Source organism: Martes martes (assembly GCF_963455335.1).
Source record: "Martes martes genome assembly, chromosome: 2".
Classification (NCBI taxonomy): domain Eukaryota; kingdom Metazoa; phylum Chordata; class Mammalia; order Carnivora; family Mustelidae; genus Martes; species Martes martes.
This window is the reverse complement of record NC_137889.1, coordinates 37,341,462-37,359,100: the sequence shown is the minus strand read 5'-3', so window position 1 is coordinate 37,359,100 and position 17,639 is coordinate 37,341,462. Positions and strand designations below refer to the sequence as shown.

Sequence of the window (17,639 nt, the reverse complement as noted above, 5' to 3'; positions counted from 1 at the left end):
CCCTGTGCATACGTGATTTAGCATACAAAATGCACATGGAAATATAAATATATTTTCAGGATAAATTCCTAGAAATGGAATTGCAGGGGAAAAGGAAACACAGTTATAATTTTATAAGATATTATCTCATTTTCTACATGTAGATTAAACTCCAGCTGTCTATCTCCCACAATGGTCACTCTTTTTTGTTTTAAAAACTATTTTCCTTAGAACGGTTTGGGGTTCACAGAAAAACTAAAAGGAAGATAGAGAGATTTCCCACATACCCCCATCCCTAACATGACTAACATATGTACAGTCACCCCATTATCAACAGCCCCACCAGAAGGGTACATTTGTTACAAGTGTTGACAAACCTACACTGACACATCAGAGTCACCCAAAGTCCACAGCTTACATCAGGGCTCACCCCCGGTGCTGCACATTTTAGAAGTCTGGACAAAAGTATAATGACATGTATCCACCATGACAGTATCATTTAGTATTTTCATTGCCCTAAAAATCCCCTGGGCTCTGATTATTCATTCCCCCCTTTCCTGAGGCCCTACCCTGGCCACCACTGCTCTTTTACTGTCTGGGTAGTTTTGCCTTTTCCCGAATGTCTTATAATTGGAGTCGTATTTTCAGATTGGCTTTTTCCACTTAATACAGCCTCTCATGAACTCCACTATTTTAAATATCTTACAAAAGCATTTCAATTTTATATTACTTATCCCTAACCACAAGTTACCAATGCAAGTCCTGCACTTGGGAAAGTCCTTTCAAATCTCTGGCAAACCCTGCAGCTTCACACCAATCATCTTCTGGCTCAGTTCCTACACATTCAGAAGGTCAAGAAATTGAAGAAATGAGGAGGTTTACCTGCTTACCTGCTTACCAAAATTTACCTTAAATTTTGTCCAGTGACTTTTTAGAACTCTTAGAGCCCTTTCATAGGTTCTTTTATAACCTGCCAATGGTATTATTTCCGTTTTACCAATTAGGAAATGAAGGCAGAGAGAGACAGATCTAGTTCTTCCGACTCCTAACCCAGTACTGCTCCCATTACATTCCCACACATTTAATGATTAAATCAAAAGGACAAGGTATTTCATGGCGCTGAGTCACAAGCAGCAGTTCCTATTTTGGATCCTCTAGTTCTTCCACATTCACATGGTCATCACCACTGCTAACTTTTTACTGCATGCTAACAACACGACAGAGCCTGAGCTGACGTGGCAAACATTTTCCATATCTGACCCTCACCTAAGTCTCACAACCCTATGGTGGAGTTTTACTACCACTGCTCTCTGACACAGGACGAAACCAAGGCTTAGAGGATTAAGTACGTTACCCAGAATGACACAGCTGCTAAGTAGCAGAGCGGGAATCTGGAGCAGGGGATCTGTCTCTCAGCCCATGCTCTTTAACCAGTATGCCCTCCTAGCTCCCATACTACCCTGGAATAAATTAACACTTCCTTTGTGCCAGGCCTGCTCTACAGAACTTTCTGTGGTCAGGGAAAAACCACAAGGCCAATCTGGATTCACGTATCAGAATTTGGTGTTCTCAGAATCCCAGGTACAAACCTGCTCTTTTATATAAACTGGCCAAACTGACTCTACATGCCAGATTTCTTTTTTTTTTTTTTAAAGATTTTATTTATTTATTTGACAGAGATCACAAGTAGGCAGAGAGGCAGACAGAGAGAGAGAGGAGGAAGCAGGCTTCCCGCTGAGCAGAGAGCCTGATGTGGGGCTCGATCCCAGGACCCCGGGATCATGACCTGAGCCGAAGGCAGAGGCTTTAACCCACTGAGCCACCCAGGCACCCCTACATGCCAGATTTCTAACAACAACCCAGCAGAGGTTGAGGAAATTAGAAATATTCCTGATTAATTTGCTGAGTCACTCTATTCTTTAAACCTAATCCCTGCCTAATTCTAGGGCCACATCTCTTCCACTCTTCTGTCCCTGTCTCCCTTGCCCAGCATTCCCCTGGGAAAGCAGCGCAAAATCCCTCCGCCCCACTGGCCATGGTTACCCTGAGTTTCATGGACACAAGGTGACAGACACTGGGGTCACTGTGACTTCCCATCCAATAGTTTAGATCTCTTTTCTTTGAATCACAATCAACTGACAATTCCCAAGGTTATTCTGGGTTCATGACGCCAAACATTAAACACATTTAGCAATAAACTAATTTCTTCACTTAGTTCAGGGGTTGGAGAACCAAGGCCTGTGGGCCAAATCTGGCTTTGGCCTGTTTTTCTAAGACTTGCAAGCTAGGAATGGTTTTTATATCTTTAAAGAATTGTAAAAAAACAAAGAATAATTTGTGACAGAGATCACGGCCAGCAAAGCCTAAAATACTATCTGACCCTACAGTTTGCCAACCCATGACCCAGCCACTCTTTTCCCCCTGACCCAGGGGCACTGAATTCCCCTCTACGGTCCTGCCCCACCCCTTGAGTTCATGTTTGTGAGTGCCAGACTCCAGAACAAAGAGAACAGTCACCTAGCCAAACAAGTTATCTGGCCAACACTGAACAATCCTCACATAAATTCTTAGAAGTAAAGAGAAAAAGCAAGCAAACTGCAGTTATCAGAGTTCCCAACATCTTGCTGGATTAGCAGAGCAGCCACTGAAACCAGAAGACTGCTGTCTTAGGCCCCCTTAACACAAACTTTGATATCTGGAAATAATATCAGAAAATTAGTCACGGCAGAGCTCTACCACACCACAATTTCCAGTTAATTGTGGATAAATTATCTGGATAATTTCACTTAGGAGAATAATCTCACTTAGGAGAGGATATCCCTTTGCTTCAACTAAATATAACTATGGCTCCATAACCATGAGGTAGTATTTGCTCATTTCTCTTAACTTCCACAGCTTTCAGCCAAACTCACAGAGAGTTATTTGCACCAAAGTTCCCCTAACAGCCCAGAGGGTCCAGAGAAAAACCTAAGAACCAAGTGGTTATGAGCCTCTTAGAAGACACAACCCACCACTAGCTAAACTCTTCAGCCCACTGAATGGCAAATGGGGCCTTCAGGCTTTAGGCCCCCAAATGACCCAATTTCCAGTGCTCCTCAGTTCTCAGAGTGACAAGTTCATTCATTCAACATATATTCACTGGGCACATTATATATGCCACACATTAGGTCAGGTGGTATTTAGAGGTGAACAAATATGCCTAGAGACAGGTGTTAAGCAAATAAGCATACGCAAAATTTCATACTTTGATGATTGTTAACAAGAAAAAGAGGATCCTGGAAGAGAAAATAACAGAGGGAACTTCATTTATAGCAGCTCATTTAAACCAATTCTGACCCAATCACAAGATAAGGACTATTATGATTCTAACTACAGCACCAAATACAGCTGACCCTTGAACAGCAATACAGGTCTGAATTGTGCAGGTCCACTTACATATGAATTTTTTGGAAAAATATAGTGCCAAAAATGTATTTTCTCTTCCTTATGATTTTTTAAAAGATTTTATTTATTTATTTGACAGACAGATCACAAGTAGGCAGAGAAGCAGGCAGAGAGAGAGACAGAGAGGGAAGCAGGCTCCCTGCTGAGCAGAGACCTGGAAGTGGGGCTCAATCCCAAGACCCTGAGATCATGACCTGAGCCGAAGGCAGAGGCTTAACCCACTGAGCCACCGAGGCCCCCCACTTCCTTATAATTTTTAAAAAATGTTATTTATTTGAGACAGAATCTGTGCATGCACACGCAGGAGGGAGCAGAGGGGGAGGGAGAGGAAAAGGGAGAGAATCTCAAGCAGACTCCATGCTCAGGGCAGAGCCCAGAGCAGGGCTAGATCTTAAAACCCTGAGACCATTACCTGAGCGTAAACCAAGAGCTGGGGGCAGGGGGTGGGGGCGCCTGGGTGGCTCAGTTGTTGGGTGTCTGCCTTTGGCTTGGGTCATGATCCCAGGGTCCTGGGATCAAGCCCCACATCAGGCTCCTTCTCCTGCTCCTTCTGCCTGCTTCTCCTCCCACTCCCCCTGCTTGTATTCCCTCTCTCTGTCAAATAAATAAACACAATCTTAAAAAAAAAAAACAAAACTAAAAGATGGACACTTAACAAACCAAATGAGCCACCCAGGCTCCCCTCGTTATGATTTTCTTAGTAACATTTTCTTTTTCTAGCTTCCTTTTTTATAAGAACACAACATATGGTACATATACAAAGTATGTGCTAATCTAACCGACTGTATCAGTAAAGCTTCCAGTCAGTAGGCTGTTAGTTAAGTTTTAGGAGGATTAAAAGTTACACACAGATTTTTCGACTGAATAGGGAGTTGGTGTTTTTAAGAACCATGTTGTTAAAGGGCCAACTGCATTTCTTCTGTTACCTCTCTGAGACACACCCTACTTCAGGAGACCAGAACTACCAGAATATGATCAGAGAGATGCCACATACCAACTCAAAGGAAGAAAATACACAATTTTCTTAAACATAAATGTTAGGCAACACAAGGATAATGCGTTTTTTAAGTACACAAGGCACAATGTGTGTCACGTATTAGATTTCAATAAATGGTATGTACCATCAATCTTTTAGGATCAGAAGAAACCCAGGGTATTGTCTTAAGTTTTTTTCTTTAAGGATTTATTTACTTTAGAGAGAGCACATGAGCATTTATTTACTTTAGAGAGAGCAAGAGCACATGTGTGAGTTGGGGGGGCGGTGTGTGGCAGAGGGAGAGGGAGGGAGAGTAAAAGAACCCCAAGCAGACTCTCTGCTGAGCCCAGAGTCCAACATTGGGCTCGATCCCAGGACCCTGAGATCATGACCTGAGCCAAAATCAAGAGCGGGCTGCTTAACTGACTGAGTCACCCAGGCACTCCTGTCTTCAGTTATAAATACCAAATCTTAAGAGAGCTAGAGAGGGAGGAAAGCATTTCAAAATATGTCACAAAACCCACCCGCCAAAACATACTACATGCCTAACAAGCACTAGGTGCTCAATAAAACAATAAAAAGGTTAGATGTAAGGCACAGAAATGTGACTTAACAAGTGAGACAGAAAAAAAAATTATTTTATAAACCACCATACTGGTGATGATGAGAAAATATTCTCAAATCCTGCTGGCTGGAGTGTAAACATGGTACAACCTCTTTAGAGAACTCAGTAAAGGCCACCAGAATTTTTAAATTTTATTTTAAGATTTTATTTATTTGACAGTGAGAGAGGGAACATAAGCAGGGGGAATGGGAGAGGGAGAAGCAGGCCTCCAGCTGAGCAGGGAGCCCGATGCAGGTGCTGGATCCTAGAACCCTGGGACAACCATGACCTGAGCCAAAGGCAGCTGCTTAACGACTGAGCCACCTGGGCGCCCCGGCCATCAGAATTTTAAATGCACACAACCTCAGCTCCAGCAATTCTACCTCTAAAAATGTATCTTAAAATAGATAAAAAAAGATTAATTAGAGGGGTGCCTGGATGGCTTAGTCAGCTGACCATTCAACTCCTGATTTTGGCTCAGGTCATGATCTCAGGGTCATGATCTCCATCATGGGCATCGAGCCTGCTTAAGATTCTCTCTCTCCTTCTCTCTAGGCCCCTTCCTGCTTGCATACTCTCTCTCTAAACAAAAAACAAAGAAACAAACAAAAAACCCCATAAATTAGAGCAGTAGTTTTCAACCAGGGGCCATTTGCCCCCTAACCTTTCCCTCAACACTCTCCCCACCATTTGGTAATGTCTGCAGACCTTTTTAGTTGTCAGGACTTGGGGCGGAGAGCTACTGGCAATGAGTACAAAGATGACAAGGATATTGCTAAACATCCTGTAATACGTAGGTCACCTCTGGCAGCGAAGAATTACTCGGCCCCAAATGACAAGGGTGCTGAGGCTGAGAAACCCTGTACCGATGAATATACAAGATGATGTGTGTGCACAGTTACTGACTGCAGCACTGTCTCTAATAGCCAAGGAAACATCACCGGCTACAATCAACAGAAGATACAATGGAATGCTATTCATCTGTTAAGTGAAAAAAGACATTTACTTGTGCACTGATAAACAATCTACCAGTTAGATGCGAACAATGCCCCCAGTAAATACCAACTGAGAGGGAGGAAAAGGAAAAATATATACAGTTTATATGTATTTGCAAAGATACAGATCTCTGGAAAGATACAAAATGGCTATAGTTGCTGCCTCTAGGAGTGTAAGGGAGAGGTCACTTTATCTTTTTGCTACCTTTAAAATCTTATTTACCATTTTGAATAGGTAATAGTGCTGAGTGAACTGAATGTCAAGTGTATCAGAGTAGTGGAGTAGAAGAAATTTGCTTGAATGGAAGGCCCGTGCTTCAGAGGAAGTATACAGTGTTTCCAAGGGAACAGGGCAGCACTCAGAGCTACTAGGCTGAAGTGAATCTGAAGTGCTAAAAAAACCAAGACTAAACACAGAGCTGACATCGATCCTAAATAAAATAAATGGTTCAAGACCAAGTCAAGATACAGTAAGCTAAAGGATAACTCAACTCACCAGAAAGAAGACAGTAATACGGTCAGTTGTGGGGTCTTGGTCTTAACTAAGTCACTGACCTTACATAACTTTCCCCTTGCCTACAAAGGACTAACCCGACTTGGAAACGGGTAATAGGAAACCTGGTACCAAGATCCCCCAAAGTAACATGAAGTCTCCGAAGCTGGAAAAGAAAAAAACAGACAAAGGACACAGGATATTTGGTATCTGGGTTCAATCAGCCTAAGAAAGGACAATTTGACTTGCTGGAGTTTTAAGACCCACGACATTTCATTACCTGACCTGAACGCTGCTCTGAGAGCTCCATATATGTAATTGGAAGCAACTTCCTGGCCTTTTATTTATTTACTTTTTAACTTTTTTCTGTCTGGCTTATTTCACTCCGCATAATTATTCTGAGAGTCCCTCATGTTGCTGCACATGTCACGAGTTCATTCCTTTTTACTGCTGAGCGGGAGTCCAATGTACGCGTACATCACATTCGCTTACGCATTCACCTACTGACCAACAACTGGACTGTTCCGGTTTGGAACTGTTACGAATAAAGCTATCTACAAGTCTTTACACGGACAAACAGTTTAATTTCTCTTGGGTAAATAAATACCTAGGAGTGTATGGACGGAGCCTAAAGCAGGTGTATGTTTACCTGCCAAACTGCTTGCTTGCTTGCTTTCAACGATTTTATTTATCTGTCAGAGAAAGAGCAGAAGCCAGGGGAGTGGCAGGCAGAGGGAGAAGCGGGCTTCCTGTTGAGCAAGGAGCCCACGCAGGACTCTGCAGGACTGGATCCCAGCAGCCCAGGGTGGTGAACTGAGCCTAAGGCAGACTTAACTGACTGAGCCTCCAAGGCATCCCGCCAAACTGCTTTCTAAAGGGTTGTACCATCATTTTGCATCCTCACCAGCAATGTACGAAAGTTCTATTTGCTCTACAACCTCACCACCACTTGACAGGATCAGTCTTTTTAGTTTTAGACACACGAATTGATGTGAAGTGGTATCTCATAGTTTTAATTTGCATTTCCCCAATGACCAATGATATCGAATATCTTTTGTGCTTATTCGCTATCCGTCTATCTTCTTTGGTGAAGTGTTCAAATCTTTACCCATTTTTTATTAGGTTATTTTATTAGTTTTGCTACTGACTGTTTTTTAAAAATCAAGCCCCCCACACCACCCACAACTAAATAGTGTTATTTTAAAATGAGAGAGCATTATTCCTGGCCTATACACTTTAAAATGGTCAAGATGGTTAAAAAGAGAGAGAGAGAGAGAGAGAGAGAGAGAAGATTGATCCCACAGACCCCCCCCCCAAAAAAAAGGACAAGAAAGCATTTCATCACAAAGGTGAAAATTTGTGGACCATCAGACTTCTCTATTCAACTTGCTACAAACTTGAAACAATCCTAATTATGCAGAGAAAAATCACTAAGACATGAAACAAAAAAACCAATGATCACAACCACAAACTATTTTTTTTTTTTTTAAAGATTTTATTTATTTATTTGTCAGAGAGAGAAAGAGCGAGAGAGCACAGGGAGACAGAGTGGCAGGCAGAGTCAGAGGGAGAAGCAGGCTCCCTGCCGAGCAAGGAGCCCGATGCGGGACTCGATCCCAGGACGCTGGGATCATGACCTGAGCCGAAGGCAGCTGCTTAACCAACTGAGCCACCCAGGCGTCCCACAACCACAAACTATTTTAACCTCAGAATTGAGTATTACTAAGAACCTAAAATCCTCCTTTATCTTTATGCTCAGCTGACAGTGATTCTGTGTTGTCCAACACAGCAGCCACTAATCACATATAACTCTTGAGCACCTGAAATGTGGGTAGTCCAAATTGAAATATGTTGTAAATGTAAATAAGATACACACTGGATTTAAATGTTCTATGAAAAACTAAATGTAAAAGACCTCATTAATAATCTGTATCTTGATTACATATTTAAGTGACATTCTGGATAATTTGGGTTAAATAAAATACATGATTAAAATTATTTTCATGTTTCTTTGTACTTTTTTAAAAGTGGCTCTTACATGGGATGCCTGGATGGCTCAGCTGGTTAAGCCTCCGCCTTCAGCTCAGGTCATGGTCTCACCATTCTGGGATCCAGTCCCACCATCAGGCTCCTCGCTCAGCAAGGAACCTGCTTCTTTGCCTGCCACTCCCTCTGCTTGTGCGCATGCGAGTGCTTGCGTGTGCGCTCTCTCTCTCTGACAAATAAATAAAATCTTTGAGGAAAAAAAATTTTTTTTAAAAATTTTTTAAAAATTTTTAAAAAAAATTTAAAAAAAAATTTTTTTAAATAGCTACTTTTAAAAAGTAGCTATTACAAAATGTAAAATTATATATACGATGTGTTCTCTATTTCTATTGGTTAACACCGATCAAATATGTTTATTTATTTATTTTTAAATATTTTATTTATTTATTTGACAGAGAGACACAGCGAGGGGGGGAACACAAGCAGGGGGAGCGGGACAGGGAGAAGCAAGCTCCCCGCTGAGCAGAAAGCCCAATGCAGGGCTCTGATTCCAGGACCCTGGGATCATGAACTGAGCTGAAGGCAGCTGCTTAAAGACTGAGCCACCCAGGCGTCCCTATTTATTTTTATTTAAATAGACTCCACACCCAGAGTGGAGCCCAATGCCGGGTTCAAACTCAGGATCCCGAGATCAAGAGTCGGATGCTTAACCAACTAAGCCACCCAGGCGCCCCAGATCTGAAACATTTAAAGAAGACCCTGAAAATAAAATATGTACATAAATAACATAAACATAAATATTTTTTCCCTCCCCATTCCTCTGCTGTGTCAAGAAAATGGTACCATAGAGGAGCTTAGAACTGGAACTCTGGAGTCTCCTTAGCTAAGAGCTCAGGCACAACTTGTTACAACTTGTTACTACCTGGTCTGTACGTCATTCAGCTTCTCTGGATTTCAATTTCCTCACCAATTTTTTTGGAATTTTAATTCAAAAGGTCAACAAAAACTTATTATGTTCCTCCTTTTTACAAAGCATCATTCTAATATTGTAGATCCTGGGCTTATAGTTTAAGAGGAGGTGCAATGCACACTCAAAGAGTGCCCAAAGAAACAAGACAAGGCTGTGACTGGGTGGCAGGTGCATGGGTATGTATATTTTAAAGGAGAGAGAGTACCCTTAAAGGAGTTAGGAAAAACTGCAAGCTTTAGAACATTCCTACAAACTCTAAAATTCAGTGCTTTTTAAAAAGCGTTCTTCAAGCTATCCTAAGTATTCTGTAGTTTAGTGATACACGGAATTGATATTTGATCAAGTCCTCCCTTGAGCACAATGATACAGAAAGAAGTAAATGCCAAGCCATAATAAGGTTCTACTTTACTTGAAGAAACAATTTCGTAGTACAGTTCAATCAGGATCAGATCATCTCTGGCTTTTATCTCCAGAAAGATTTTTAATAAAAGGTAACATTTTGTGACGTTCATACACATAAGAGAAGTGGTTTATTCTTCAGCAGAAACTAGTTACGAGGCTAGAATCCTAGCACTCTTTCTGATACCACAAACACACACACAAACCCACACTAGGGGCACCTGGGTGACTCAGTCTGTTAAGTGCTGATCTTGATTTTGGCTCAGGTCATGATCTCAGGGTCCTGACTGTAAGGCTCTGCACTTAAGTGTGGAGCCTGCTTAAGATTCTTTCCCTCCCCCCCTCTCTAAAAAAAACAAATAAAAACAAAAACCCCACAAAACCCACACAAAAACATAAAAGTTCTCCCTGCATCCATGTCTTCAGGGTAATGATTTACCAAGACACCCCGATGCTTTCTCTCAGCCCTTAGTTTCATAAGCTGAATGCATCTGACGACCACTGTATTTAAATCACAAGCTAACAAAAGTAAATCTTGAAAATAATTTATAAACACTATGTCACATCATATAAACACAACTTAAAAGCAAACTCAATGAACTCTATATACAGAGATTCCTTTGCTCACAGTATTCCTTGGAGGTAAAATATCCTCTCCAATTTTAAGGGTGAAGACTGAGGTACAAGTACTGAATTTACCCATCTTTCCTGAGATAAGGAAACTTCACAGCACAAAGTGTGCTAAGAAATACATACTACGGTTTTGTTAAAAACAAAAACAAAAAAAAGAAAAAGAAAAGAAAGCAAACACCTAATCCATGTTACGTCTAGCTGAGGATTTTCATCTTTAAATGTCAAGAAAGGATGTTTCATAGAAAGGTTCTATTGTTCTGCTATCAAGAGCAAAATCAGGAGTGTATGCCAAATCATTCGTTTCCCTGCTCTTTCTGAATGTTATCTACATCTTTTAAAGTTTGTAATTATTCTCAGCTGGTATTCCCCTTCTAAGGTCACACTTTTCCCATGTTTACTAAAACTGTGATTAGAATTTCTCATTCGTCCTATATCTGACATAAGAAATATTTTAAGACATATCCCCTAGTTTCATTATTCCAGAAATTGATGGAAAAGTTCCTATTAACCCATCCAAACCTTTCATTGTTATAGCCCTTCCACACATTTCCCTTTCCTGAAAGAAACAACATAAAGGCAGTATTAGGAGAAAGAAGACTGAATGTGGAGTTGGGAAAGGTTTCCAGCCTCAGCTGGACTCTTATTCCTAGTTGATCTAGACAAGTCACCGAACCTTTAGGACCCTGAGGGTGCAGCAAAAATGAAAAAGAAAGATGACCTGGAAGTTCTCATTCACATCTGATAGACTTTTTCTTTCAACCTGTCCTCCAGCACCTTGATCATTTTAGGTGCCCTCTTCTGGCCCTTCTCCAACGCTATTACGTATTTCTTAAAGAAATGCGAATAGTAGACTTTGTCCCAGAAAAGTACATTATGACTTTACACAACAGTACGATTTTTATTTTGAATCTCAAGCTATTGTTGACATCAAGGATTTATCCCAGAGCTTAGGGGAGGGGGAAATGGATGGGACAGGCTTAACCCGAAAATCAGTTGTTGAGGCTGGATGATGGATACATGCTGGCTTACCATTTTATCTATTTTTGTATATCTGAAAGTCTCCATAATACAAAGTTGGCAGAAAGGAAAAAAAAAAAAAAAAAAAAAAAAAAAAACCACCACCCACTATCAAGTGAGAGGAGAATACCAGACTGGCGTTTACGACAGGACTCATTTCTACAGTCTCTGGCATAGGGATAACTGCTTTCACACCATTTCCCTTGGGTTGGGACAGTAACTACAGGAGATGAAACTGAGCAGAGGCACGCAGAGTTCAGTCAAAATTAAGGAAAATGAACCAAAAAGGAAATGCTCTCCAGGAGGTTATCCCTGAGAAGATCCACGGCCCTGCCGGCAGGAGCAGTGAGAGGCACTCAATCTAGTGCAGTATGGAACTTATTTCTAGAGCGATACCATATGTTTCACAGAGTATATTTTCCCTAACTTTGAAACTGCGAAAGTTAAAACTCTACATGAATCAGAAGGGAGAACATCAACAAGACCCTCTGGAAGGACGCCTTGCAGGGCGCGGTATCAAAACGGGAAGGTGAAGGATTTCGGGGTTAAATTCAAGAAAGAAAAATGGGTTCCTCTGGAGAAGCAGCGAGGCAAATCCACATCCCAGGGAAGCCGAAGGGCATAAAAGAAATTACAGGTGAGGCGCCTCCTCGTGATCCGCAATCCCTCAGCCGTCCCAAGCTCCACGCCTCCACGCTCGCGGACGACGGGCGGCGGAGCACCCGGGATGCGGGAGAAACCCGGAGAGCCCATCCGGCGCGGGGCCAGACGGAGCAGGGAGTGGCAGGAGCCGCCCGGCACCGGCCTCCGGGAGTGCGGGGCGCGAGGCTCCGGGCCGCTGCGGCGGGACCGGAGCGCCGCGCTGCAAACGCTCGCCGGGGAGGGGCGCGGACGGTTCCACTGCGGCCGAGGGGCGGAACGTTCCGACAGGCCGGGAAACCCCGGGAAGCGGCGATGGTGTCTCCTGACGCCGGAGCGGCGTAGGGAGGGGGTTCCCAGCCCGCAGGCCGCTCGCGGAGTGCCTGGCCCCGAACCCCCCGGCCCGCAGTCGGCTCCCCTGGGGCCAGTGACCTTCAGGACCGGCGGGAACCCGGCCATACTCACCGACCGTGAGGCTCCAAATCTCCCAATCCCTCCGCGGACGATCCCTCCCGCCCTTGGCCGCCGCCGCCGGCCGAGGCGTGCGTAAAGACGTGCGCGCGCCCGCCCTTTGTCTACGCCGCTTTGACGTGACCCCTCGCGTCCCATCCCCACCCCTCCCGCCGTTTAATCTCTCGCCCGGCGCCCGCGCGCCGGGCGCGCGCCGGGCGGGGACCCCCCCAGGGGCGGGGCGCCGCGTCACCTGCCCTCGGCCGGGCGCGCCTAGGACGGACCGAGGCGCCCCCTGGCGGGCGAGGAGCTGTTACCTCGGGCTGGCCGGGCGCCGCAGAGGCTGATACGGTGCTTCCAGGGCCCTGGTCCCCTGCCCCTCACCGTGGCGCTCGTTCCCCGGGGATTCCCGCTCTGACAAGGGGGGCGCTCCCTAAGAGGGGTCCCCACGTTTCTGAGCTGTGCCCGGGCTCGAATACTGGTTACTTCCCCCAACGCACATTCGTGTGGGTTCTGGAGAGGGTGAGATCAGCCCAGATCCGCGAGAAAGTCTTGAGTCCCTAAATTATCTTGTCATCTTGGGTCAGTTGTGAGTATGCAGTGAGATACAGTTCTGCATGTAAAGAACTTAGCTCAAGGCCTGGCACGTTCAAGAAACATTAGCTGCCGTCACATCGCCGTCACTGACACCACCGTCACCACCATCTTCGAAACCACCATCATCATCCCCGAGTCTCATTGGTCTTGCTAATGAAGCCGGGGAATGCAAGGGGTTTGTGCACCTCCGTGTTCCCTCGCAGCTGGAACTTTCCAATGTCTACCTCAACTCGGAAGGGATCTCTGCTCAAGTCCAGCTGCTGTCTGCCGGAGTTTGCCTGTGTATATCTCACCAGCACTTCAGACTCCAAATGCTTCACCCAAGAACCCAAGTTTATCATCTTCCCTCAAATGGATTCTCCTTAGGAAAAAAATCAGCCCTTCCCCCTGTTCTTAAAAGACATTTTTACCTCCAATACCAACCCCCAGTTTATGTTAAATGTTAAAAGACATTTTTACCTCCACCCAACCCCCAGTTTATTCTGCGTGCTAGTGTCAGATTGCCATTCCATGCTAAATAACTTGATAATAAATCTTCAGGGTAAGGTCCACATTCTTAGGCCTCAAAATCTAACTATTAGAGTGAGGGCTCTGGGGGCGCCAGGGTGGCTCAGTGGGTTAAGCCTCTGCCCTCAGCTCAGGTCCTGATCTCAGGGTCCTGGGATCGAGCCCCATATCAGGCTCTCTGCTCAGCAGGGAGCCTGCTTCCCTGTCTCTCTGCCTACTTGTGATCTCTGTCTGTGTGTCAAATAAATAAAATCTTAAAAAAAAAAAAGAATGATGGCTTTGTTCCAGAACACTGGAGCACTCATCCCTACTCATCACCACACCTGCTTGAGACTTACCCCATATTTTAAACTCAATCATTTATCTATTCATTTAACGAATCTTCACGGAGTTCTTCCCATGTGGCCAGTTTTCCCCATTGTCCCAATGACAATACAAAGTTGAATAATGCATGGCCATGGGAAATCTTCAACTAGATTAAATTCCACAAAGGAAAGTGGACATCATACATTTGTATGTCCTACTCAGTCCTAGGGCTAGAGTTTTGAAGTGGTCACCACCATCTTAAATGCTTTTTGGATTCGGATATCTGGTCTCCTTTCCTGCTGCTAGAAATAGTTTGTGCTCTGCTTTTGTGTATTCGTGTTTACATTTTCTTTTCTTTTTTTAAGATTTATTTATTTATTTGTTTGACATACAGAGATCTCAAGTTGGCAGAGTGGGGGTCAGGAGGCAGGCTTCCCGCTGAGCAGAGAGCTGGATGCAGGGCTTGATCCCAGGACCCAGAGATCATGACCCGAGCCGAAGGCAGAGACTTAACCCACTGAGCCACCCAGGCTCCCTGTGTTTACATTTTCTTACAATTCTCACCATATATTACCATTCTTTCCGGACGATAATTTTGAAATTAAAAAATGTTTCACACATTTTAGAGACTCAATGCAAATGACACTGATTGATTCTTTGCCCAGCCAAATAGTAGACTCAGTTGTTGGGTATAAACACACACACACACACACACACACACGCACACTCGTTGATGCATTCTCTAAACTTCTTTAGTGCAGGAAGGCAATCGAACTTCCTTTTGAAGAGGGAGCCGGAATGGTTCCCTCTGGCTCCAGAATTTTGTTTGCAAAGGTCAATGATCTGGGCACATCAGTGTCATATGCACTTCTAGGCAGAGAAATACAAACAGGAGAGATAAGATGAGTAAGTAATGCTTGAAAAGTTAGACACAAAGTACATTTATATAGCCCACTCCCTATATATAGCACAACTAGGCTTACCTTCGACGTGAAATTCCTTGTCACTCTGAATTTGGACTGTCTTTAGATTGTTGTTGAGGTACTCCCACATTTTAGAATGAAAATGCTCTTTTAATACAAAAACTGTGTGAGTAATCTTAAAAACCTGATGAAGGATAGTCCATTAAGAAAGGGGGATCTTGGGGCACCTGGCTGGCTTATTCGGTCAAGTGTCTGGCTCTTGATCTGAGCTCAGGTTATAATCTCAGGGTCATGAGATGGAGCCCCACCTGGGCACTGCAATCAGCAGGAGTCTGCTTGAGATTCTCTCTCTCCCTCTGCCTCTCCCCCACCAAACCCTGTGCATGCACACACACTCTCTCTCAAAGAAATAAATAAATCTTTAAAAATAAATAAATAAATGTAAAAAGGGGATCACAGTGTTAACAACCCCCACTTTGAGCTAATTTCCCAAAATGTGCATCTATAATCATTGTGTTTGCTGTGTGTATGGCAAATGGTGCTATGAACCTGGGAAGATACTCCTTTTAAAAGATACTCCTTCCCCCAGTAGAATAATCCTGTAAGTGTGCTGCATAACTTCCCTGTCTTCCACAGATATCTTTTCATGTATAAAGTCTTTGACATTAAGAGGTGAACCACAACTATTTATTGAACAACTAACAAGACCAATGTTAATTTCTAAGTACCAAGAGAAAAAGACAAATTAAGCAAAGGTGTATTCTTTTTATTTTATTTTTATTTTTTAAAGATTTTATTTATTTATTTGATAAAGAGTACAAGCAGGGGTAGGGACAGAGGGAGAGGGAGAAGCAGACACCCCCACTGAGCAGGGAGTCCTAGATGGGGCTCTATACCAGGACCCTGGGATCATGACTCAAGCTGAAGGCAGATAGTTAACTGACAGCCACCCAGGCATCCCAAGCCATGTTCTTTACAAAAAAAATGTTTTTAATAATGGTAAAATACACATAAAATTGACCTTCTTAACCATTTCTAAGTGTACCGTTCAGTAGTGTTAAGTATATTCACATTATTATGCGATCAATCTTTACAAGTTTTCATCTTGAAAAACCAAAACTTGTACCCATTAAACAAAAACTACCCATTCCGGGGCACCTGGGTGGCTCAGTGGGTTAAAGCCTCTGCCTTCGGCTCAGGTCATGGTCTCAGGGTCCTGGAATCGAGCCCCACATCAGGCTCTCTGCTCAGCAGGGAGCCTGCTTTCCCTCTCTCTCTGCCTGCCTCTCTGCCTACTTGTGATCTCTGTCTGTCAAATAAAACAAAACAAAACAAAACAAAACTACCCATTCCCTCTCCCCTAGCCCTAGGCAACCACCATTCTACTTCTGTTTTGGAGTTTAATTACTCATACCTCTTTCATCTCGTGAAATCATAGAATATTTGTCTTTTCATGGCTGGTATATTTCACTTAGCCTAATGCCTTCCAGGTTCATCCATGTTGTAAGGCGTCAGCATTTCCTTCCTCCTGAAGGCTGAATAATGTCATGCTGTAAGAGTACGCCACGTTTACTTTACCCACTCATCCCCTGGTGTGCGTCGGAGTTGTTTCCACCTGTCGGTTGTTATGAATAATGCTGCTGCAAACATGAATATACAAATATCTGAGATGCTGCCTTCAATCCTTTTGGATCTATTCCCCAAAGTGGGATTACCAGATCATGTTGTAATTCTGTATTTAATTTTGGAGGGAACCACCAATTGTGATGCTCTTCTTTGATGTAGGAGTCTGAAGGTGGGAGGAGAGCTCCAGTGATTTAAATCTGAGAGTCATCAGAATATGGCCAATACACGTGTTGGGTCAGATCAATACAAGCACACTCTGACTTAAGAAGCAGAGACTTTGTGGTTAAGAGCAAACTGAAGAAGACAGGTTTTCTGACTGCATCCACACTGTGGTCCTCAACTTGAAAATTCACAGACCCAAATTTGTCAATTCACAGCAAGATGATTTTCTGTTTCTGGGGACTGATTTGTAGTAATCAAATCTGCAGGAGACACTGATAAAGGGGGCTTTTTAAAAATTAAATTAGGTGGATAATTGAAAATGCAAAATTAACTGGAATACTAGAATCCATAAGTCAGTTCATACCCTTTTGGCAATGTCTCCTTGGGAAGCCAAATCAACATCAATACGTTGATGATAAAGTTAGAAAAAAAAAGAAAGAAAGACATAAAGAAAGAAAAGAAAATATTTAACTCTAAAGAATCTGGCAATTTGATATACCCCAGGAGTCGTGCTTGTGTGGGGTTCTACCTGCCAAACAACCAAAAACACTTGGCTGAGCAGAATGTCCTCTTGGATGAATACAGCCATCCCCTCCTCTTTGCCCAGCTCTCTAGTTTCCAAAATTCACTCCTGCCTGCCATTATCACCCCCATTAACACAATGGCTGCCTTTCTGGGATCCTCAGGGGAAGAAAAGGGAAGTTTCCAATTAGTGTAACAACAATTCAAGTCTTGTGGAAATCACATATATAAGTAAGGCTACTTAAACTAATTGAAATGTAATTTTGGCAAACAACTACTCATCTTTCAGGCACTCACTTCGGGGGTCAACTCCAATAAGACATTTTCTCTGATTTCTTAAGTGCTCATTCACTCTGTGTGGTTTTTCTTCTTCTTCCCCCCCCCCTTTTTTTTCTCCTCTCCATGTGTGTC

The 17,639-nt window shown here is 43.4% G+C and overlaps 1 protein-coding gene across 2 annotated transcripts in view; it reads right to left on the bottom strand.

Annotated features, from left to right (window-relative positions):
• GPAT4 (glycerol-3-phosphate acyltransferase 4) overlaps nucleotides 1-12,856 on the bottom strand; it is a 36,757-nt gene extending 23,901 nt beyond the window's left edge. The window contains exon 1 of one of the 2 annotated variants that reach the window (XM_080797036.1): nucleotides 12,601-12,856. The gene's annotated coding sequence lies outside the window, so the exon portion shown is untranslated. The remainder of the gene's footprint in view (nucleotides 1-12,600) is intronic. The other variant, XM_080797037.1, reaches the window with a different exon arrangement.
• Between the last annotated feature and the right edge of the window lie 4,783 nt (nucleotides 12,857-17,639).